Genomic DNA, 26243 nt, shown 5'->3' on the forward strand with positions numbered 1-26243 from the left:
CTCTAGTAGACAACATCCACAATGATGCCTTTGTTGTGTTGGTCTTGAGTTCTTACCCATAAACTTCTTGACCCGCTCATGGCTGCTTTTCCGAGAAAACTCTCCACACTCAATCACTTCTTGATGTAGAGGGCAACCCCACAATCTTACCTTTCTTTCCTGTAACTTCTGAATGGCCTGTAGCCATTGATCACTATGCTCCAGCCATGGAATTCACCCCAACAAGTTGCAGTAATGGCAGCTATTTAGTAGCTTTCCAGCAGCTCAGTGGCTTCCAGCTCCTCATGGTTGCTGCCCATGCTGCATGCATTGGCAGAGAAGCCCTTTTGCTGGGCTGTTTCTTGTATTGCCTTAGTGGAGCACCCCTTTTTTTTCTTTGAGGTGTTTATTGGGATTTTTCTTGTTAACTCTTACCTTGCTGGCTCCTCCTCTGGAGCCCCTCTAAGACTTCAAGCGTACTCCAGTGTACTCAGCGCAGCTCAGGGCAAAAGGCTGAGGGCCCTCACCATTGTCCTTCCCTCTAACCTTGGTGTATACCAAGGCCAAGCCTGATGTTATACCTTCCCCCGCCAAATTCTTATTTAAAGCTCTGTCAATAAGGTTGTGAACAAAGTCCTCTTACCCCTTTGAGAAGGATAAGTCCTGTCTGATGGTGGCAGACTTGGTGCCATGTAGGTAAATTCTTTATTAAAAAACCACAAAATTCTGACAGTTACACAAGCCACAGAGCCATAATCACTGGGTATATTGCCATATGATGGTAGTTGGTGTGTCAGAAGTGAAGGACTTGTGAAACATTTTATTTCACCTGTCCAAGAAAGCCACAGGACTAGGGAATAAGTCAGCAATTACTTAACTAAAATTCTGGATCATATTTGAACAAAGGGAGCACTGGTTTTGGGAACAGGCTTGCTGAATAGAATATGCCACCATTTTTTCAGTAAGTTTCATGACTAACTGTAACGAAATAACAACATTTGAAAAAATGAAAGTGTCAACAAAAAATGAAATCAGCTGTTACAGCAGCCACTAATTAAAGGATTCCCCCCCAAAAAATCACCTTTCTGTGTCATTTTAGTTCCAAAACCCATTAGGTGAATAGGTATAATTTTTCTGAATTCTGCATGTGCATCCCATATGTTAACACAATTTTCTGGAAACCTATGATTCATTATTAGAGGAAATTATCTGTGTGAAACAATTGACATACTAATTTTTTATCCTTTTTTCACACTGGCATTGAGTAAGTGGTATTTCTTCAGACTTTCAGTTCATAGAATTCTCAGTCAAGCCATCAGTTTTTCTCCTTTTTTCTCTTTTGCCTAGTCAGTCTTTAATATTACCATGTCCCAGAATCATGAGAAGGAGGTAGGAAATATCTTGCTAACGTCCTGCTCTCTGTGGGCATGGTCCTTGGATCAGATCCTCTGCTGTATCTCTGTTTACATCAACCACATCTGACACAGCCCAAAGTCCACTCTTACAGTATTTCCCTAATATCTATCTTATGTAATGTCTAATTAGGTATCAAAAATTTGGGGAGCTTTGTGCTGAGAGTTTTTTAACTCTGCACTCTGTTACATCCAGTCCCATTTCTATCACATTGCAAGGTAGTACATCTGTAGTGCAGAAGTGCTGGCTCTAGTTTTTGTTTCTTACAGGAGACTGTGCTAACCAAACCCAACATTTAAATTTTACATGCAGGAGCCATTCCTCTTCCAAACAGCTTGAGTCAGATACACTGTAAATACAAATGCAGGAGTGCTCCTCACATAAATTTCTTTGATCTCTTGAGTAATCAGCTACTACTTTCACTTCCCGAAAATTCAGTTTCAAGGAAAACATAAATGTTTGAGGACTAAGAGGAGAAATTAGGACTTCAGACATGACCACATTGAACACAACTTTACCTACATTTATGTTTGAGAGTCTTGAAACCTACACCTTTGGGTTCAGTGGAATCCAAATTTTAATGATTAGAGGAAGACTGGAGCTAAATTCCTTGCTTAGCAATTGTGTAAACTTGGATCATAGGATGAATCACACTTTTTTCATGCCCTTCCATTCCTTGAAATATGATGAGGATAACTGTGTACTGAGAGCACAAGACAACATATTCTGGAAGAAGGTGGGGTCTCCAGACCCAGGCCCTACCCAAAGCAGGCTCAGCTGTGGGCTCAGACTGGCCTGCTCAGGTGTTCTTCCAGTCAAGGTGTGAAATGTTCCCAATGATGGAGACAGTTCTAGGACCCTGGGCAGCTGTCCCATCTCTGGGTGGTACTCAGGTGGAAACGGTCTTTTCTCTGCAGCCTGACCTCAGCATGTTTCAGCTTGTGCTGCTGCCTCTTACCTTCCCACCAAGCAACACTGGAGCCTGGTTGCATCTTCTCCATCCCCTCCTGCCAATGTCAGGAATGATGCTGGGTGTCCCTGAAGCGGTGTCTTCTCCCAGCTGAACCAGCCTTGGTGCTGCTTGCAAGATTCTGCAAGATTCTCCATGTAGAACAAGGGCTTCAGTTGTACCCCCTTGGCAACATCCCCTCTCCTCCTGCCAGTTCAGTCTACATTGAGAAAGCAGCACGGCAGATGTAATGAAAGCAGTGGGTGGTTAGATATTATGGCGATAAGAGATACGATGGCCAAGGTGGGTGGCATTTGCCACTGCATTAAAGCAGCAATAATGACACACTTATCACAGCCATTACAGTTTTAGTCTCCACAAAAGTGACCTGAGTACCACCAGCTTGTTTAATTTTACTGTCTAGTAAAAGAAAAAAGAGGATAGGTCTCTCCTAAAACCTATTCAAACAGATTTTATATGTGGTTTTCAGTAAGGATTTCTTCTTTATTATATCAAAGTTTCTCTTCTAGGTGACACAAGAATAGATGAAAACACTTATTAAAAAAAAAAAGAGATAAGAATTGCAAAGCTAGAGATGAGATTTTTTTCTCCCTTAACCCATATTGTTCTTAGCAAATGGCCTCGTTCAACATCTGATTGCTTATGGTTAATCAGATTATATTTGTCACCGATGCATCGGCACTTAAAAATCTGATGAAGGCCAGAGTATTTGTACAGCACTCAAATGCAACACAAACATTATTTCAAGATCTTAAGTGAAACTAAATAAGCTTGCACACATGGTGATTGCTTTTGAGTTTGGATTATTCTGGAACCCAGTGTGTAGACAGTTTCAGAGACCTTTTTGAGGGACCTTCTCAGTTTCCTCTTTCAAACTAAATCTTCAAGTACCCTTCGAAGGATGAGAACCCATCCCCTACTCCCCATTTCAAGAAATTTCCCCAAGAAAACAGAGTCCTCTGGCCTTTCCTTCTCTTTTACCTTCAGATACCAAAAATGTGATATGACAGGTTTGAGAACACATTTGTTTGCAGTGACAGAATGCTGCTTGTTAGGAAAGAACCCTGTACTCACCTGAGTTTGATCTCTCCCATTGAGGTCTGGAACTTTTCAGTGTTGGAGATGAATAATAAAGTACAATATGTGTTGGATATTGTAGCTATAATATAAATATTTTTCAGTTACATTTTGAGGAATTTGAGTCCAACCACAGTCCCAGGACACAGCTGTGGGTAATATGTTTCCAGTTGCTCTGTATGCAGTTACCCAACCAAACAGTTCTATGAAAGTCCTGGAAACTACATTCTCAATCTCATGTTGGTGCTGGACACTTGCCACTGGAATTAAAATTGCAGCTCTATCCCTTGACTCCTAGAAAATTCTCCCCTGAACTATATGGGAAAATATAAAGAACCAACTGGAAAAGCCCATATTCTGAAAGAAAAGAATACCTTGAGCCCAAGACAAGAGGGGAAGAGGAGCTGTGAGAAAAAGAGCATGAACGGAAAAGGTAGAAGATTTACTTCTGAACACAATGAAGGGACTAGAATGTAAAAGAAAATAAATCAATGGTCTTTCTGAATGCCAGGTACAAAATATTTGACACCATTTTGTACAAAAGATTTCAGTTCCAGATACAGAAAATAATTTTACCTGAAATGGCAGATGCTCTGGAGCTCACCTAGACTATGTTCCTGGACAGAATGGGCTGTTTTTTCTCAAAAAAATCTTATATTTCAAACAGAAATTAAGGTAAATATTGAACTAGATCCACTAAGCCCATTTCCCTTGTCCTTTCTGAAAGCAGAAAAAAAGTGGTGGGAGAAAACTTTGCTAACTCTGGGGAAATCTAGAGAATCTGCAGGTGCAAGAGCATGATTCCAGCTCTGACTACTTGTCAGATACATTGGTGAGTCCTTGGAGATATTCCGTGATAACATTGTTTTTTACCCCCATTCCTGGAATAACAGAGGAGTAGCACAATAAAGCTTTGGCAAATTTGTACAAAAATCATGACGCAAGAAAATGTAGGAGCTCTGGAATACGGTAGAATTTAGGCTTTTTATTAGTACCTGATTTCTGTAAAGTGAATGTATACAGACGGTGCTCACGCTGCTCTCTTTGATGTCCTTCCCTCCACCCCCTATTTTAAACCACTTGCAGAGATATGGTCCTGTGCTTCAAGACTCTTGCCAGCTGTTATCATCATCTGCCTCTTATCAAGCTGTATGTGAGGAAGTGGATGATTGTTTTTCTGTGGGTATCCTCAGTTTAACCTGGTCAAGCTGAATCTGAAACTAGAGAGAGCTGGTTACCATCTCAGTGAAGTGTAGCCCTGTTGTCATGTATGAAGATGCAATGAAGGAAAATACCTTAAATGTGGCTTTATTAGCAGAGATAAATAGTGACTGACATTTCAAATAAAGGAAAATCAGGACATTGAAAGTTAGGAATTATAGTATCATATGAAACTTTAATTAAAAACACATATTGCAACATTTGTAATAAAACCATGGGAGTTTGGAACTGGTGGCATTTGTGATTATAGCAGCTTATATCCCTCATGGTGAAATAGTTGGCATCAAACAGAGAGGAATCACACAGCAGAGCACGTAGGCTCCCAAAATGCAGGGCTTCAGCCTATGGCTCTGGGTTCTGAGTTGCAGGGAAAGGGTCAGGAATGAAAGCTGTATGTAGGCAGGAGGAAGAAGGGAAAGAATATTCTGAGAAAGAGAGTTTAGCTGCTTCTAGGTGTTCCATGGAAATAATTCTATTTAGGCTACAAAACTATCTCAGTCTTCAGTCTTGAAGTCTGTTTTCCCAGCTTATAATTGTTAGGTTGTAAGCATGGGACGCCATGAGGTTATTTTGCAGACTTATCAGGTAGTGCATTTGGTGTAACCTTTATGACTCAGCACTTGAAAGCTTAATTCTACTTCTGCTCTGATTTATATCATCAAATACTATACTATGGAATAATTTCTAAGCTGTCCAAGAATGAAGAGTAAGCTTTCCAATGTGATGTCAACAAAATGTCTGTGTTCACTTTTATACAACTGTGTTTTAGGTTATATGTAAGGTATTTAAACAGAGATGCTTATAGATATCATATTCTGTATTTATGTCAGATATAACTGATGAGTGTTAATTTGTGTCAAAGAACAGGATCAGCACTTCCTAGTGCATCCTAAGAAATACAGCTGATGAGCTTGAGTTGCAATGCATAAATAAAATCTTTCTCTCCTGTCTCTTCACCCATCTTAGAGAGGTCTAAGTATCTCTGTTTTACTGTTCAACTTAAGATTAATAAAAACTGCTTATTCAGACTATGCAGATTGAGTTGATTTGTCTAATTCAGCCTTTATTTTGATGCTATCAATTGCACTTATAAGAAATACCTCTGTTTTAGACTCTCCTGAAGTAACAGCATGAAAGTGAAAACGTTAGATTACCTACTTTCTGGGGAGCAATTCTGACGTCTGAATACACCAATTTCTATAACATTCATGTTTTCTAAGTTTCTTTAGACGCAATTCAGAGGATTCTTTTCAGCAGGCCTGAACTGTAACACACATAAAAGCACAGAAAATAATTTTGTGCATTTGTCCTGGTTTCTGCTGGGATAGGGTTCATTTACTTAACAGCTGGTCCATTGCTTTGGATTTGGATGAGAATTATGTTGATAACACGTTGATGTTTTGACTGTTGGTAAGTAGTGTTTACCTGAAGTCAAGGACTTTTCAGGGTCTCATGAGGTGCTAGAGAAGAACTACATAAAGAGCTGTAAGGGAGAAAGGTCAGATGAGAGGGTCAGATGAAGGTCATTCTTCCATCTGGTAGAACATCATGCGCAGTACATAAACTGGGGAGTTACGTGGAAGGGGGGTGACTGCTGTGAACTGTAGGGAGTTACACAGAAAGGGCCTGACTACTTTTGGGGATGGGCTGGGCAGCAACCAGCAGGTGGTGAGTAATTTTATTGTGCATCACTTGTTCCTCTTGGGTTGCATTACTCTCACTCCCTCTCCATGTAATTACAACAGTTTTTATTACTGTTGTATTTTTTTCCAGCTATTAAATTGTTCTTAACCCACAAGGTTTACTTTTACTTTGCGATTCTCCTCCCCACCAGACAGTGGCAGGGGAAGAGTGAGAAGGGGCCTGCATGGTAGTTCATTGGCATCTGGAATTAAACAATATTAATTAAGTTAAAGAATTGCTGGCCATATCTATATATTTTCAGTTTTAAGTGTGTAAGAACATCTTATATAAATGGGATGTTATTTCTAACACAACAGTTTTGGAATTCATATTAAACATTAAAAAATCAGCTTGCTTAAAGGAAGTTTGAGAGGAGAAGTGAATATGTAGGAAAATTAAAAGACCTTATTGAGCAACAGTGAATTATAGGCCTACTTAGGCATACACACATGGGCTAGAGGATGAAACTTTTGTAATTTTTCAGCTCATTTAATCTGAAAGGCCTGCATGCTGAGTTACATAGCCAGAGTTCACATCTGCAGTTTGGTTGGTACATTCCTCTGCTGCTGGCATTAGCCCTGTGACCACAGTGGCTTCTAATGCTCAGCTCTTTTAGTGGTTTGGCATCTTTCATATTCCCTCAAGCTCTACAGTAGAGCAAGCAGACACCCACACTGGACGCCAAGAGAGTCATCTTAATGAATGACATATTACAAGCCTTGTGAAAGTAATTTGCTTTGCACCATGGTGTAGCTGGCTAACTTCCTTTTACTGAAGGCTGAGGGCTGAATCCAGCATTAAAGCTATGAAAATTCTTGCCTTTTGGGCAACATAATACAGAAGCAAGCCTTATTAAAAGTAATTTTTGCCTTTGTTTTCTCGAACACTTGGAAGATTTCTACTATCCCACGTTAGGGTTCATGAATGCCCATCTGTAGACTTGTCATTTTTATAGCAAGGTATGTCTTCTATGAAATGCTGAACAAAGATTCTGCTAAATCTAATTTTCTGTCCTGTGATTTGATGACAACGGCTACTGGCTGTTGGACACTGGCCATTAAAGAGCTGAGCACACCGGGAAGGCAGCTTATATTTCCCTCAGTCCGTGCTTTACTTTCTTTCCCATTCTCTTTCTACGTAGCATCATCTGAATACAGTGATTTTGTGACATGTGCAAGTACGTAGGCACTCATTACGTCCACAACTAAGATTTTGCAGTATTTTCAGCTTCTTGCTCCTGTTTCATTCACTGCTGTGATGAAACATTCTTCTTTGCCTGAAAAGTGAGTCTGATGCGTTTGCTTCCTGCCTATTTCTTCCAAAAAGCACATGCATCAGAGGGCAAGGATTTATGTATACAGAAGAAACTACTCTTTTCTATCATAAACGTTAGGCCTGGAAACAGTCTCTGTGGAAGGGCCGTTGGGGGCCCTTGAAGAAAAAATTGGCTTTGATTTTACTGAACCTTGAAGCTCTGAAAAGAGCTGCTTGTTGTGTGCATGGTTCCCAGTCAGCTCACACTGTGTGAATCTGAGGAGCGGTGCACTGTGCCAACATGTGAAGCCAATTTACTTGGGTAGTGAAAGTGCGAGGGAGTTCTGTCAGGCAAAGCAAGGACCATCATCATCTTCTTTCCCGAGGGCATGGCAGGAAAGATAGCAGCACCCTTCCAGCTGTTATACCCAGGCAATGACTTGAAGATACCATAAGTCAGAAAATAGTTATTTTTTACTTTATTGGGGAGTAAAAGTTTCTCCTTCTTTTAACTCCATAATTAAAACTGACCTTAAAACTGAAGTTCAAAAATCACAGAACTGCTGTCCTCTTGTTACTTGTCATAGTGATTTTTGTAAGATTTCTTGAAGTAAGTGCATGGTTTAAATACCAAAATTCTCTTAGTTGTGGATCTTTTCCTAATTCCATCCTTGCCTCCCACCCTACTCTGTTTGTAGGTTAGCTGTATCGCTAATATACGAGGATTTGAGTGGAGACATATGGTCACCATCAGCTTAGATATTTAATTTTGAGATGACATTCTATGAATCCATCTGAAAAGGGAGAAGCCACCATATAACTGGTTGCAATTAGCCAAACCACAATTTTCTCTAACCAATTCAGTGTAAACCAAAAGCCAAAATAGTATTTTAGGATTACAACATCACTCCCAGATTTGCCTCTCATGAAGAATTCCCAGGGTTAAGATTCAAGCCATACTGTAAAACCAATCCTCTAATTGCAACTTTTTAGAGAGGAAGATCAGTGGCAGGTGGTGCCTGCCATAAAAGCCTCATTAAAACACCTTCTGTTTGAATATCACAAAAGGGAGTCACCAGATGGAGGCACAGCTCCACATGGTAGCCTTACCTCAAATGAGAGTTTCACCTGACACTTTAGGGACAGCAGATTTTTTTTTCTCCAACTAACAAGCCATTGAGGTTCAAGAGAGGATATATTAGGATTAATTGCACTTGATCACTAATCCATTGTAATGCCATCTGCTGAAGGCATTGTTCATTGTCAAGCCAAGAGACAGGTAGGGCCCCTCTGGTAATGTAAACTGTCCCTGTTTCCACAGATCTAATCCAATTTCACCTCCTTACAGACCTCAGATTCCAGTAAAGATAATTAACTCTTCTTGCTTTGTATCCTGATGCATTTTTGAATGCTAGCAAATGTGATACAGAAACTAATGATGCTGAAATGTGCTGACAGATTGGAAAATTATTTTTCCTGTTGCTGCTTGCTGAAATGAACAAAATATTAAAAAGATTTTTACTCAATTGTGTGCTCAACCTCTTGGTCTAAAGGGCTGGCTCTTCCTCCATCAACCACACAGTTTAACTTCTCACATCTCCTCCCTCTCTGAGTCTCAAAACACATCTGAACAATACGTGATTTACCAGATTAGAACAATTGGCAAGCTAAATCATGTGAATAAAGGAGGTATTGTCACCTTGCACAGGTCTTGGAGTGGGAGGATTTTTTCAGTAGCTTGGCTTTGGCACTCATCCAAATCACTAAGTGCCAAACAGAGTAACCAGAGAATTTTTCATAGTTCTGTTGTGTGTTTTGTGTTTAGCTACTTTAAAAACTGCCACCCACCAAGGCTGTTTCTTAAATTAAGGTTAGTTGGATTAAACATGTAGTGTGTGTATTTGTGAGAAGCAGAAGGAAGGCAGATAGGTGTATTTAATTAATATATTTTTTACCAAGTCATACGTAGCATCCTATGTCACAGAAGGAAAAGGTAAACAAGCCAAAATCTGTAATTCTTTGTAGACATTGTGCCAACTGTTCAAGGCCAAAATATGTTTTCATACTAATCTGATTCAAGGGCTGATCTGCTTAAACTGAGGGAGCAAGAAATGAGTCAGAGCTTTGGTATATAACATCTCATCTTGTGCTACTTTCTTAAGACTGCTCTATACTTTCAAAATGTCTTCTGTTCCAGAAAGGGCTCCAGCTGCCAGCTGTACACACTTAAAGATCAATTCAACCACTAGTGAAATGTAACCATCTCTGGGGTGGAGCACAGCAGCTCCTCCATTCCACAAAACCCAAAACACTCTTTTTAGGAGGAGGAGGAAGTAAAAAATATCTGCTTCAACTACAGTTCCAAGGGAAATTGTGCTTGCAGAGTTTCATTACTGTTGTTGAAAACTGCCCAAGACACTGGAGGTAACTTTCTCCACTGCTGGAAAAGGTGCTGGTGGATCTTCAGCAATAACAGGTGCTCAAGGCCTCACATTTTCTATGAGTTCAGAAGGCATTGACAGAATACATGATAAAATGTTTCCTCTCCATTAAGTAGAATGTCAGGTATCTCTATAGTTTCCAACCCTACCTGCTCCTCTCTCTTCCCAATATCTGTCTTATGTACAGTACAAGGCCAGCTGACTTAGTTCGCCTAGTCTATTCTAAACATGTTCATCCTTAATGTAAATTTGGCTTTTTAAATAGGATTCTCATGGTATTTCCAAACCAATACAAGCTTGTCAATTCATATTCTCGCTGTGTCTTCTAAAGAAATCCTTTTCAATTATTTTTGAGTGGTAATGTCCATTTAATTGGGAAAATTAAATTTACTGGCTGAAGGAGCTTCCTGAGGTATAGGAGTGCCACATTCTTGTTCCGTTTCTGACCTGCCTGGGCTTGGATTCAGTAGCTGTATGTTGTGAATTAAGGATAAAGTAGTCCACAGCCTCCACTGTGTATACTTCATGCATATGGTTCTTCATGTATTCCATTATCTTCTCCTATCCAGACAGGTAGCTTGTCTTGATCACAGATGAATGGATCTGGCAGACTTGTAATAAAAAAATGATCTCCAAAACCAAAACCAGACTGAAGACTGTGTCCATGAATAAGTGGTGAGTTCAGTGTGAATCTAATTTAACTAACACATAATATTCAAGGAAGTATAGACTGTCCTTGGGTACTCAGGAATAGATCTGAGATTCATAAAATCTTGAAAAGATTTAAAAAAACATGTGTGTAAAAATTTCAAGTGCACATTGATTTTCATTAGAATTAATTTATTTAAAAATTAGACAATTTAGTACAGAAACAGAAAACTGATATTTGGAATCAGTTGCACTATGAGAAAAAAGGCGTCCGTAACTATGTATGGTTTTGCCTTCTGAAGACTAGATGGGACGTAACATACCTCGGGTATTTTAGAACTATCTTTCTTGTAAACTGAGTGCTTTGAGAACTGTTACAAAATCCTTGTTGCAAGCTGATTAGCAGTGCCCTTTCTGGCTGCATGTTATATTCCCAGAAAGTGAAGAGAGTTTCAGAGAAGTCACAGGTGGCCAATTTTCCACTTGTTGAAGAAATGTGACTTGCAAGAAAATTCTGCCTTTATGATAGCTCTGAAATGGGTTCTAGATGACCCTTAGGATAGATGGGTATATTTGATTGCTCTTTCTTTCAGTGTAGTACTTTGGTCTTCTCCTTGTTGAACTTTATGAAATATCTTTGTTTCATTTCTCCACCCTGTCAAGATCCCTCTGGGATGAATATGGAGGCAGGGTGAGCTTCTGGTGTATCAACCACCACTCCTGGGTTTGCCCAGCCAGCAAACTTGCTGAGGGTACGCTTTCTCCCATCATCCAAAACATTAATGAGGATGTTAAACAGGATCAGATTAATCACTGACTCCTGGGGTTCACTTCTAATTATTGACTGCCAGCTCCGCCCCCAGTGATCTCCCCTCTCAGAGCCTGGCCGTTCAGAGAGTTTTCAATCCACATCACTGCCTACTCATCTGCCCTACACATCCAGAGTTTATCTACAAGGATCTCATGTCAAACAGTATCAAGAACATGACTGAAATCCATGTAGGTAATATCCTCTGCTCCCTTCTCATCTATCAAATGGTTGCTTCATCAGAGAAAGTGATCAAGCTGGCCAAGTGTCCTGATTTCATCTGTGATGGTGTTAATTCCTTCTCCGTAGCTGGACCATTCCTGCATTTTGGATTCAGTGTGAGAATAATGTTGATAACACTCTGATATTTTGATTGTTGTATTTATCCTAACCCAAGTGCTATTTTGTGTCTTATTTTCTGCCAGTGAGGAGGTAGAAATAGGAAAGCTGTGAGAAAGCAAAGACAGGTGATTCAAATTGATAAAAGGAATATTCCACACTCTAGAACATCATGTCCAGTCTATAAATTCTGTAAGTTACCCAGAGGAGAGGCTGATTAGGGTTTGGGGATGGGGTCTGGCATTGGCCAATGGATTGAGAACAAATGTTTTGTGAACAACCTGTTTTTCCTTTATTATTATAAATATTATTATTATCATCATCATCATCATCGTCGTCGTCATCATCATCATCTATTGTTACTATATTTTATTCTGTTTTAATATTAAGCTGTCTTGATCTCAACCTACAGGTTTTACTTTTCATTTTCCTCCCTTTTCCAGGGAAGTTATGGAAGAGCAGCTTTGTGGTGAGTAGTTGGCAGCTGGGCTTAAACCATGACGTGAAGCATCATCAGAGATATTTCACACTGGTGTGATGGAGAGGTGAAACAAAGCATATGGACTTGGTTGGTGTATGTAAAACATATGAAACAATTCTAAAAAAATCCAACGGGATTGAATGATATTTAAAAGGTACACTGCTTCAAAAAGTCTTACACTTCAAAAGACATATGAGACCTATGTAAATATTTTAATTATAGTTAGGGTTTGGCCTATTGACCAATCAAATTATTTCGATTTTTTTTTTCCTTCAGCAGAATGAGCTGAGGGTCTTGAGTGACCAGGACACCCTCATGGAGTAAAAAAATTACAGGGTTAATATCCTTTTTAATGGTTATTATTACTATTACTACTACTACCACCACTACCACTACCACTACTACTGCTTCTACTACCAACAATAATAGTACTAATAACAACTTTCCAACAGTACCTTTTGAATAATTAACCCTTTAATAATAACTGTAACAATAATAATAACAACCTTTTAAAGCATTAATAACCCTTAAATGGCTTAATTTGAAGCAAATGGCTTAATTTCCACTTAATAGCAAGAAATGGTATCACACATATCAAGTGTTCCTGTATCCAAAGTAAAGTGCATTTAGATAGAGCATTTAGTCTGTGTTTCAAACCAGAGTCTACAGCTGCTCCTTAACTCAAAATGGGAGAGTCCAATAGCCCACCTGTGTAAAGGAAATTTTGGAGGACATAGAATGTTTATTTCTCTTGGTGTTACTAGTAATTTCTTTTTCTTCCATTAGAAAGAATTTCTAGAATTCAGCCTTCCAGAACTTCATTTTTGTGCTGTATGGTTCTCCATATTAAGCCATTTCTGCAGTTTTTATGTGCCTGTTTTTGAGACTCTGACCGAAAGATTGGGCTAACTACCTGTTGAATTTGGGTTTGGGAGAATGGAGACATACTGGTTTTTGTAGATCCTACCTGATAGTATTGTCATGTTAGTAGGCATATATCTTTGAGGTTATTAAATGTAATAAAATAAAAACAGTGGCCTTTGTAATTACTATTTAATCAACGGTATTTATATTCATTAAACGGCTGATTTTAATGCAGTTGTTTTTATATTGCTCTCTTTCTGGCATTGTTAATTTTCAGTTCATCCCTTACTCTAATATCTCACCTTATGCACTCGAGGGTCTAAGACATTAGAGTCCCAAACACTTTTTTAATGCAATTACAAACAACATAATATTCTGAAAAGGACAGAATTTCAAACAATAGTGTTGCCTTCAGATATTACTTTTTATGTCACCTCATTGTAACATGAATAAACTCGGTTTTTGTAAATGGAAAGAACCTTGAGTCCCTCCTTTACATTTTTTGACATTTAAAATCCTCAAGGAATTACATTGCTCAAACATTGGTGAATGCTCAAGCAGATAGGCTACTTCCCTTATTTAACAAAAAAGTAATCTTCTGATCCTATGCAAAATGATCCTACTGCCAACACATACAAACAGTGTTTAAATTGTGTTATTATTACAATTTGCCAGGAGGGTGAAATGAATAAATACCAATAAATTACATGTTGATAGCCAATTATTTTGGAGAATGCCCTTGTACTGAACATAAGAAACAAGGCTGACAAACTGAAGCCATTGTATGAAAGGTTTAGAGCCAGCAAAGAAAACTTACCTTCTTTTGGTCTTCTGATGCCTGTATCTGATGAAGATGCAGCAAACTAAATCACTGGAAAGAATGGATCTGCAGCTGATTAATGCATCACTACCTTACCTGCATTACTCCTTATCTCCCAAGGTGGAACACGTGGCTTTGCAGCACTTTGTGTGCTCCACGATTTTTCACTGTGGTTTGGTGAAAGCAAAGGAGTCCATTCTTGCTACAAAAATTTTTGCTCCTGAAGTTACTAGTCATATTATTACATTATTATAAATAGTAATAATTGGGTTTTTTTCTAATAATGAGATGGAATACTTTATGTGTGTCTGGCAGAAGTACTCACATGCTTGTGCCATTATACAAATGATAAGTAAAATAAATTATTGTGTTTTTTCATGCATCTTCCTTTTTTTCTTCTCCTTCCTTTTCCTCCTCTCCTCACTTCCTCCCACCTCTTTCCCATGCTCCTGTCCCATGTTTCTTTTAAGCCTCAGATGAAACTTATGTTACAATGATAATTTTTTTCCAGTAGTCTTATGGCCCTTCATGGCTCCCTGAATTATCTATCTTTCTGTTTATTTTCTCTCTTCTTATTAGAGTTGCTGTTAGCTCCATTCTGATGTTTGTAGTTTTTGGGAATCTGAATCTTTGTTATTTATGTTTTCAGTGATCTGACCTGGCTTGCCCACAGCAATGTTCCAACTGTTCTCAGGTTCTCAATTACTAATTATGCAGATGAACAGATTGTGAAAACTCTTTCCTTATGGCCACATTCTGGAGGAGTTGTTTTTAATAAATTGGTGCTGGTTTTGAATTTTTAATTTTGTCTATCATTCCTTAGTTGGTTTTTTCATATGTCCTGTACATGTTTGTTGTAGTAATTTATTAACAAGTGATGTTTACATACACATATTAAAAAATTCAAACAGATAACATTCAGAAGTGATGAGGTTGTAAGTGGAAGTACAAGACACAGATTAAAGGCAGATATCCAGAGGAAGAGCTTCCTGAACATCACCAAGACAGTGGACAGCCTGCCAGTAGAGTACTTGAAACTGTTAACATTACAAATTACTCACTAGTGAGCACTGATTAATGTCATTACTCTAGGGATGTCCAGAAAGAATTCACTTCTGAGAGGAAAGAATTATGTTATGTTAATAATGCTTTACCAATTTTTGTCCTAGTTTTTGAGAAGTACGTGACAGTGGGACATTCTATTCAGGGAACTTGTATCTTCAAGGAAATCCTCTTCAATGTTTAGTATCACTGGAAGAAAACAGAACTGATGCTAGTTTGTGTGACAGCACTGGGCATAGGATTATGGTTGTATGTCATCTTTCTATTTTAGCATGCTACAGAGGTTCCCAGAAGACATACTCTTTCTGCTTGAACAAAACACAGGTTCATGATAATACTGTGCACTCTACTTCGTCATTTGAAGTAATTTAGGGACTTTGGTGAGTGGAGAAACCTCGATTACCTCTTCAGTGTGAGTACGGATTTGTGAGTCCCCCAAGGATCCATCCTTACCTCAAAAAACAAACAAGACTGTTCAGTTACCATACCAGAATATTGGTCCTTTTCATCATAGAAATGCCTTATGGAAATTAGAAAACAAAAAATTTGTTCTTTTTCTTGCTGCTCTCCTCAGACTAGTGCAGGCTAGAAAAAGGTAAGATGCAGCAGATACAAAAATTGAGACAGTAAAACCCACAAATCAGAAGGAAATTTTATGTCTCTGAAATCTGAATACCCAAGATTTTTTGACAAAATATCATTGTGAGATTTATACTGCCAATAGAATCATTGGAAATCTCCCAGACACTTCCATAGGGACAGATTCCAATATTAAATGCTGTTGCCTACCTAAATGTCTAATTAAGTTTTACATATAACTAGACAGATTAACTGGGGAAAAAAGGAAAAACGTTTCATTTTAACAAAATGACTTACAAGTCTTATGTCAGTAAATGGAGTATTTCATTGGATTAAAAAAAAAAAAAAAAGGCAAATGGCTGATTTTTCTTTTCCATGTGAAAATAGAAAGAATGGGTGAAGTTGACTGAAAGTAGTAATATCTGATACTTACATGCAACTCCAAAAGTATAAAGATGCTCTTTGTAGCAACAAAAGGAAAAAAAAGGTTCATGAAAAGGGATATCTATAAAAATAAGATGCTTTCAAGCAGCAAATATTAGGTCATATTACTGATAATAACTTCTACCATAAGCAAAGCACTTACTGCTTTTTTTTTAAGTAATTTTTATCAGTATCCCTCACTGATTTTACAAAGTATCTTGAGACTCAGATTGCAGAGAAACAGGCAGTTTGCTAGGCAAACTGATTAAAGTAAACCCATCAGACCACTGATAAAGGTGGGAGGAGAATCCTAAATTCCAGATTCTCTAGTATTTCCAGAGCTCAGAGATGTGATGGAGGAGTGTTCCTGAATCTAAAATGTAAAATATCTGTGCAGCAACTCTGTGACATAACCACCAGCAAACTCAAATCAGAAGACAATGGGACAGTACTGAGTCAGATCACTCAGCATTAGGAGAAAAACTCATTAACTTTGAAGCTGACTATTAATACAAATGTCTTTCAAACAGCCTTGTCAGTAGAATCCTATCTGAATTTTTTTCCATTGAAAATGTATATATTCTCATATATACTTAAGGACCCTAAAAGTTTATATTTCATGATTCCGTTAACAAAACATATTAAAAAGCAGGCTTGCAGGCTTCATAGCTGAACAGGGAAAAAAAGGCAGAAATTGAATGTATTTTGCATTTTATCTTTGTAAGGCCATACCTGACCAATAAGGATCTGCTTGGCTTTGGATCTGTCTGCATAGGTTATTTTGGCAAAACTGAAGGATGAGGGCTACAGAGATATTTGCAGACTGAGAAAATTGTAGGAAATAAAAACTTATTGGAAAGAAGCTGCAGCAACAGCCCTTTCCCTCTGAAAGGAAGATTTTTCTGAATTTTTACATCATATTATGTAATCATGAACTGAAATTACTTCTGGTATTCATGCAAGGAAGATAGAACTACCTTTCATTCTGCACTATATTCTTTTCATTCCAATGAAGCAACTCCAGAGCCATATCATGCATTTATGCAGCAAGTAGAACATATATATGGCAGCCTGCAGAACAGTTGCATATAAGAAAAAAAAAATTAAAAAAATCTATTCTAAAAAGCCCAGAAATTTTAAAATCTCTCTTTAATTTTTGGAGAAGAGAGTAAGAGCCACAGATAAGTTACTCATGCTGTTAGAGAAGATGATGTGATGTTCCAGTGCCACCCAGTTCTGGCTTCTAGGAACAGTCAGAGAGGGAAAGCAGCTCTTGTTTATTCTCTCTTCTTTCAACACTCTTCTTCCACTTAGCAAGCACCCATCAAGTCTTCTGGTGTGGTGTCATGATTGAATACCATAACACAGACATCAGATTGATCGGACAGGATAATCTGCTTTCAGTTTTAGTTGGCATAAAATCAAACCCACTCTTACTTCCTTCTCTTGTTTTTCTTCCAAAATATTCAACACTCCTACTGTCTAAGAGGAAAACAAAGAAAAAGATAAGATGCATCCTGCTGGTGACTGGGGAGGAAGAAGGGTGGGGAAATATATCTGTCAAGGAATAGGTTTGATGTGCACAGAAAAGTGATCTTGATGAAAGGCAAGTTCAAAACTCTTTTGAACATTGCCCAGGTCATGTGGATTAATATAGTTAATTTATTATTAACTGCATTCTCACAAAATGTTGGGATTGTATGGCATCAAGCTGAATGGGAAGTTGTACTTTTCTCTACCTTTTTTTCCCTTCTGTGGGTATCCAGACCTTTTTAAAACTACTAGAGTTTATGCTGTTAAAAAAAAGGCAAAGTAGAAACTCTTTTATTTTCATATTCTTATTAACACTTTCACATATCTTTTATTATCAGAAAGAAGAACAGACTTCATGACTAAATCATGGCTAAATTAAGACTTTTTAAAAACCACATTGAGGGATCAGAGGAGTGAGGCAGTAGCAAGGTTGTGTGCTTTACTGCCTGGAGTCTGTAAGAGCTGATTTCCCTTTCTTTAGAAGTGACAGTCTGACAAATGTTATTTATTTGTATGTTTGTTTCTTTGTTTTGCTTGGAAATAGAGCTAAGAGAATTAATTATGATTGTACAGTGGTATTTGTTTAAGAAATATAAGTTCTGGTTTCTCCCAATAGAGTCAAACATGAAGATACACTATGTAAATTTTCATATTTAGAGAATGATGTTCTAAGAAGTTCACTGATGCTGAAATTTTGATATTTTATTGTGTGGAGACAGATATCATAAGAAGCCCTAGTCATAAAATAAATTTATTGCATTCTTACTGTAGACTAACAATTTTGAACTAATAAATGCAGGTTCTCCCTCTTAGCATCCAAGACCAAAGGTGGTATGTTTGTTACGGGGATAATTTTAACTACCAGTTTTTCCATTTCTCATACATTGCGAGGCAGACTCACACATGCCTCTCTAAGTACAGATCCTCTTTCTTTATTTCTAACATGTTGCTGACTGTTATTAAGAGAACTTTTGGGAAGAGGCCATGGGATTACCTCTTTCTTGATCCAGGACAAATCCACCATGCATTAGTTCTGCGTTTGACACCACTGCTATCACTACCTTCCCAAGGAAGCAGGCCAGGAGACATAGTTAGAGTGAGAGACAAAATTGCAATTAGTGATAAATTTTCCATAACTATATCAGGTTTCCCTGGATGCAATGCTATTGGATTTGAAGATGAAGCATCAGGTTGTGCTTTTGCAAAGACTGCTTTTCTCACAGGGCAACCAGAGGAAAGCAGTCTTTGCACCTACCGTCTGGTAGAGTATACAAAGTCAAAATGTCCTTGGTATAGATAAAGAGCTGCTTTGCAACAACTTAAACATCAGTGTGTTATCAACATTTTTCTTATACCAAATCCAAAACACAGCACTTCACCAGTTACTAAGAGAAGCAAAATTTAACTCTATCCAGGCTGAAGCCAGGATACAGAATAATCTGGTTGTAACTTCAATCTATATGAAGAAGACTCCATAAGAAAAATTCCACAAGTTTTCCTGTCTATATTTAGTAATAGTTGATAGTCTTCCACTTGCTAGGGTTCCCAGATGCCTTCCAGTTGTTATTTGTCCCTGGATATGGACAGGGGAGCTCAGGGAGCTCAAGGGGAGGTCAGCTGCCCAGGAGCCATTAACCAAGTGTGAGGCCTAACAAGAATTCCTGAGGAGTTCTGCTCAAGGAGAAGAGTGGTAGGTGGGTAGGGACCACAACAGGTCTCTATTAAAATCTCTGACTTTAGTGCAGGCCTGCAGGTTTGGGGGTTTTTTTTGTTTGTTTTTATTTCTCCTCCTGTCACAGCATCACAGAATCAGCTAGTCGAAAAGACCTGTGAGCGCGCTGAGTCCAATCTCTGACCAGACACTGCTGGGTCAGTTAGACCATGGCACTGAGTGACACATTCAGTCTTTAATACCTTCAGGGATGGTGACTCCACCACCTCCCTAAGCAGCCCATTCCAATGTCCAGTCATTCTTTCTTGAGAAGAATTTCTTCCCAATCTCCAGCCTAAAACTCCTTTGCTGCAGCTTAAGCCTCTGTCCTCTTGTCCTAGTGCTGGTTGCCCGTGAGGAGAGACCAACCCTCTCCTGTCAACAGCCTCCTTTCAGGCAGTCAGTCAGAAAGAGTGATAAGGTCACTCCTGAGCCTTCTCCTCTCCAGGCTGAACAAACTCAGCTCCCTCAGCTGCTCCTCACAGGGCTTGTGGTCCAGACCCTTCCCCACCATCGCTGCCCTTCTTTTTACACTCCAGCATCTCATCTGCTGGACACACTCATCTGCTGGACACACTATTGCTGGTACAGGCCAGGATGCCATTGGTCTTCTTGGTTACCTGGGCAGAGCTGGCTCATGTTCAGCTGCTGTCTGTAGAACTTGTCTTTAAAAGAGATTACCTTTATTCTATATTTTGATGTAGAAAAATCAAATCACAGTGATCCCAACAATCATTTAATACAGAAAAAATGCAGTAATATTTCTTATTCACTGTTTTCCAGTACCTTGGACTTTGACATGATGTTTCATAGTTTCAGATACACTCCCTTAAACTACCAAATAGCATATGACTGCCATCAAGGATTCTTATTAAATATAACTCCCCATTTTTGTATTAAAACCAACAGACACAATTATTTTCAATCTAGAAATCTTAATCAGCCACTTTTAACTAAAACTGCCACTGAAAGACCTCAATGAAAATTTAGATTTCACAGTACTTGTGGCATTCCTCTTAAAGAATACCACATTCTTGAACAGCTTCTTTAGGGAGAAAGTCTTGTGGTACATACAGATATGTCAGAAGTTTCCTCTCTCATCACAGTTTTGCATCTGATCAGCATTCCTGAAGCATCCTGGAATACAATGCTTGAAGCAACTCTAGGGACCACAGCAAGTTTCCAAAATTTTATTAGAACTTGATAAAAAACTTGATAGTAATATATTAATCTTGATGAGAAAATATGTTTTTCATTTAAAACAGCAGTTTGGTTTTTATAATGAAATTTTGTCTCTGAGTGGTGACATGGAGAAAGACTCCCAGTTCCTATTTGTGGGAATTCTGCTGCCTGACCAATTGAAGCTATACTGACATCTGCATTGGTTGCTATTTTCTCTTATGGCATTTTCCCACTGTCCATCAAATTTTATTTTTTGACTCCAACTGTCCTTATATGACCTTAAAACCCTCTAGAAAATGCCAAGTTATGTATCCCAGTTTTATCCTGACTTTACTTGGTAGAATTTACTTCAAAAGGAGCACACAGTGTTGTCATTTTAAGTTCAGCTGGAGACAAAGTACTCTGCAGCCACTTGCTCAACTTCTCTTCTCTTCCCCTACTCCAACCTGGTGAAATGGGGAGAATAATCAAAGTAAAACTTGTAGGTTGGGATAAGAACAGTTTAATAATTGAAAATAAAATAAAATATATTCATAATGATAATAACAAGGGAAAAAACCAAGTGATGCACAATCCAATTGCTCACCACCCAGCGACTGATGCCAGACCCCCCTTCCTGAACCCAGATTTTCCTTTTCTGGATAACTTCCCCTAATTTATAAATTGGTCATGATGTGGAATATCCTTTCAGATGGGTTGGGTGGCCAGATGTGTTCCTTTGGTTTCTCTTGCTTACCTCCTCACTGGCAGAGGATGAGACAAGGAAAAGTTCTTGATGTAAGATAAACATGACTTAGCAAAAACCCAAAACATCAGTGTGTTATCCATTCTCATAACAGATCCAAAATACACTACTGTGACAGTAACTGAGAAGAAATTAACTCTGTCCTTGCTGAAAGCAGCACAATGGGTTAATGTAGAGGAGTTGATTTGTAAAAAAGAAAAATGGGGGGTGTTTTGAGTAAAACATCTTGTACCATACATATACCACACATTTCTGACACCTTACTGAATCACTCCTCAAAGTACATGACTCAAGACCCTACTACTTGAAGCAAAAGAAGCAAACTAAATAATATACTTGTAGGTAACTTTCTCAAACCTTTCAAAACCAAATCAAAATGCAGACCATAGCTAACACGTCAATAGGAAGCATTTCAACTTTACAACATTGTGTTCTCCTTTCCTATTGAAAGGAGAACACTTTAACAGTAACCAGAATTCTGTGAATATGTATATGAAAAACAGAGGTTCTCTTGTTTTAATTTATGTGAAAACTTCCTGTGGCTGCATGGCTCCCAATGTCTAGCAGAAGAAAAGAGTAATACACTCAGATGTGTTATTTCTAACCCACTTACAATTAAAAGTTCTCACAACTGTAGTCCCTACATGCATTTTTCTCAATTCTCTTTTGCCTTTCAGTGTGATTCAGTGGACCTAGAGAGAACATATCAAAGAGCCTGAGATATGGAAATTGGCCTTCCTCTGAGCTTCAGAGGTTTCTTGAGGTCCAGTTGGCTGAGTAATGTTACTTTAACCCTTGTGGAGAGGAATTTTTAAATTTATTGATAGTATAGTAGTAATAGTAGTATTTAATTGTTTATTTCTATTTTAGTCTTTTGTCTCTGCTAGAGCAGTGACCTTCTGTAGTTATCAATCCTTTCTGTAGTAAAAGTAAAACAACATATTTTTGAGGGTAAATTGGGAAGAAAAGAGGGCACTGCTCATTTGGAGCACATAATGTCATGCACCTTGCAGGCTCTACTGTGGTAAGATATAGAGGGTATATTTTCTTTTCAGAAATAACAGGGAAATTTGTTTTATTTCTCCTTCTCTTCAGTTACTCCCCCTTTAGTTTTTTAGGGATTTTTCATGCATCACTTGTAGTAACTTGCAGTAATTTTAGCATGTTTTATTTGCCTATTGTCATATATTTTTGAGTGGTGTGACAATCCAACTTTCACGAGAGAATCAATCACTAGTACTTGTAATAAAAAAATTCAGATGGCACTATCTTGAGTAATGTAAGTTCAACATCCAGGAAAACGATACAATTGTAAAAGTGTCTCTAAAATTCTCATGGCTTCTCTGCAATAGTTCTATAAATTTTAAAAGTTTGGAAGTATCAGCCCTACAAAGTATTAAGAAAAGTTCCTTTTATTCTTGTGGCAACAATGCAAGAGGTTATTTTCACAGACATTCAGGCACTCTGACCACCATCCATTTATAAACATCTTAGATCAGTGGTACTGTTTTATGAGTAATTCAGATATTAATATTTTTCAGGCATTAGTAATTTGTTTTTATTTTTACTTACAGCCCAAAATGTAGGTGTTTTAATGAGCAAGAGAGATATTGCTGTCTAAAGAACTTCCTGTAATTTCAAAGTGTGTTTTACTAACTTTCCTTTCCAAAATCATGATAGCTCCTAGCCCTTCAGATATTTTTCTTGTGAGGATGAATAAAAAATGAATTTTCACTAAATAAAAATTAATAAAACATTTAACATTTAATAAAACTATTTAGTTGTATCAGGTTCCCCGTTTTTCCTTTTCAATTGACTGAAGCAATAAAAACTCTTTAAACTGATTCTGGTACTATCACTGCTACTAATGCTACTGATTCAGTAAAAAGTTTTATCATTAGTATTCCCACCCCATTAATGTCTTGTGATAACATTGACATCCCCATATGGTGCCACTCAAATTGTTCTCAAGTTATCAATGGCATGGGTATTTCACAAAGTATTTGCTTCTTTTAGCACATACTCTCCCAACAACCCAGATTTTACAGTGATCAGTGTAAGGCAAATGCAGAAAAAGTTGGGACTATAGATCTTAACACAAGATTCACCTATTCAACTATTCTTCCTGCTTCCTCCTCCAAAAGCTGTATTATAGATGCTTTTTATTTGCTAAATGGTAGCCTACAGCAGGACTAATAAAACATGAGGAAGATAGATTCCTTGCAGCTACGACTGTTAGCGTATCCGTTAATGCCCCTGGAAAAACGCTGTTGGAGTTGACAGGCATGACTGATGGGCTCCCTCAGCTAGTAGCTCATCTTTCAAAAGGTAGCTGTGCATCTCTAGCTCAGCTTTCAGTGCTGCCTGTGTCCCTGCAGATGGTAGTATAAGTGGTTTTGCACCAATTTCATTTTGGATATTGTTTGTATCGTGTAGCCCGCAAGAGCTTTAGGACTAGCCAAGATACGGGTGATCACTGCCTGACTACTCCTCTTTCTGCTTTTGCTATGGGATTAGAAAAGCCAGACTTATTCCTGCCTGTGTTGCAATTGTGCTGCATTCCTGTCCACGTTGCACCTCTAGAAAAATATCAAAGACTCACCTACAAGGGTTTGGAATGTGTGAGTGTTGGAGGGATCCAGCAAAAATGTTCTTGTCTCTAAGGCCTCTTACAGCTGAGCAAAGTCCTGTGACAAGATTGGCTTTTGACATTTTAAACTTTCAGCATAGGGTATTGTCTTCCCTTTATCAATACAGTCTCATAAATTATGTTGCACAAATAAATAAGTATTGCAACCACAGGTGGTTGAAAATGGTAATTTGACCTCAAACATGTTTCATATATAGAACTTTATCTGGCTTTTTAAACTATGATTCCTATTGCTTTTGATATTTTTACTGTGGCTAAGCCATGATTTTTCCCATAATTTACCATATCAGAGTCCAGCCCTCATAACATTATATATTGTAAAACCACTATGCCTGCAACTATGTAGGGTGAGACACAATCATTGTATGGCCTTTTCCATCATCCCTTAGACAAGGGGACTCTGCCCAGGAACTAGTCTCTTTCAAAGTTTCATGGTATACAATTTCTGTTTCTACTCCATTTCTTAGTGGTCTGACACTTGCTTTATAAAGATGCCCTAATATCCCACAACAACACTGAGTCAATTAGTGCCTCCTACTCCCCTGGAGAGCAGTATGGCTGTGTGACAGCTGATCTACTGCTAACTCAGAGTCACTGATGAGGTCAAGCGACAAATAGTACATTATGGCTGTTGGCATCATACCTGAAGCTGGACACAAAGCAGGAGACTGATGCTGCAAAAACATTTTTAGCATACTTGGAAACCCACACCCAAGCAATTTTTCCTGTGTGTTTTGTGTTTAAATTTGAGGAGAAATGAAAAAAAATATTCAAATATAAATACATATATATGTTGTGCATATCCTATCTAAAACTAAATTAAAACTTAGTTTCATAATTCTTCTGCAGTGAAAGCAAAAAAGACTGACTTTCACTATATTTTACATGAAGCTAAGCACTAATGTTTCAAAGGTTGCATGTGTGTGAAATTAAGTATTGTACTACTTGGATTACAGCTCTGAAAATTGTTAGGTATTTTTCATTTATAAATCATGCTCTATGACATTATTTTCATTTTCAGTATTTTGTTCTCCATTTCTTGTAGAAAGCTGCTTAGACAATAGAACACAGAAGCTCGTTTTTGACAATAGGTTAATTGAACCTATCTGTCTTTTTCTAACCTAGAAAGGGAATGTAAAAGAAGGTCTGGGCTGTCCTGTGAGTGTTCCAGAACTTACCTATTGATCAAGACACTGAAGAATGAACATTCTTGCAGAGTTGTGCCCCAGCTCAGAAGAGCGGGGAGACCTAAATTCTTGAAGCACTTGAAAGTCTGGGTAGCCTGGAAGAAACAGCCAATGTATATGATTCTGAGCATGGGTAAAGGGATTAAAAGGGAAAAAGCACTATCACAGCCTGCTCTTTGAGCCAAGTGCTTCTTACCGCATCGACTGTATACAATATCAGGCATACTGATTGAACCCTTGGCTCTAAGGCAGAAATTTCTGGTTATATTTCTACAAAATGCAAGTCCTAAAATGCTTTCAGATTAGATTTCCATTCCTTTTTTCTAAACCCTGACTGAACTCTTGAACCCTCAAGTTGAGAGATATGTATGCCTGGGATGGTTTCAATTTTATTTTGTATTTAGCCAGTTTCATAATTTTAAGCTTAGAGGTCTCACTCCTGAAATCAAATGAGTCAGAAATCTGCAGATATACCCATCTGTTTTCAGCAGTGGGCTATATGCATAAGGGACAGACTTTAAATAAAATCACACACAAAGCTTGTGGAAAAAGGCCACAGGAACCTACAGGAAACCAAGGGCAATGCAGCAAATTATCAAGGCTCTCCTCATATGACAGATGCTCCACTTCATTGTTCATCTTTCTGGCCCTGTGCTAGACTTCCTCTTAATGTTCATGTCTCTTGCACTGGGAAGCCCACTGCTGGAAAGAACACTCCAAGTACAGTCTCATTAGTTCTAAGTAGAAAGTAAGGATTGGGATAGAAAGGATATTAGAAAAATTGGGGGTGGAGAGAAATTTACAGACAGGTTAAGCTGAGAGCAAAAACATGCCAGGTAAAAAGAAAAAGGTGAAATAGAGCAGTTCTAGGAAAAGAAGTACAAAACCTCAGAAAATAAAGGTATGACATGGCAAGAGAAAAGAAAGAACAAATGTAACAGAGAAATTGCAGCTGGAAATATTTTGTGGTTTCTTCTGTAAAAATTGATTGAAAACATTACAATGGAAGCATGCCTCCTGATATGTACAAGAATGTACATAGGTTACAAAAACTTCCATAACCCCAGTTAATGAGTTGAGTCACATGGTCAAAAAACGCTGAAATTATGGTTCCCAGACTAACATTAATTACATTTTCTCACTTTTATTTATGACAGAGTCTAGAGTTCACAG

At 38.1% G+C, this 26243-nt stretch overlaps 1 long non-coding RNA gene across 2 annotated transcripts in view; it reads left to right on the plus strand.

Moving 5' to 3' along the window:
* LOC108962598 (uncharacterized) overlaps positions 1-12835 on the plus strand; it is a 36513-nt gene extending 23678 nt beyond the window's left edge. Inside the window, exons 3-5 of one of the 2 annotated variants that reach the window (XR_007780540.1) lie at positions 10608-10713; positions 12277-12468; positions 12594-12835. This is a non-coding gene — a long non-coding RNA (uncharacterized LOC108962598). Of the gene's footprint in view, positions 1-10607; positions 10714-12276 lie in introns of both variants that reach the window. The other variant, XR_003945876.2, reaches the window with a different exon arrangement.
* Positions 12836-26243: the final 13408 nt, after the last annotated feature.

This window comes from Serinus canaria, chromosome Z (genome assembly GCF_022539315.1).
Source record: "Serinus canaria isolate serCan28SL12 chromosome Z, serCan2020, whole genome shotgun sequence".
NCBI classification, from domain to species: domain Eukaryota; kingdom Metazoa; phylum Chordata; class Aves; order Passeriformes; family Fringillidae; genus Serinus; species Serinus canaria.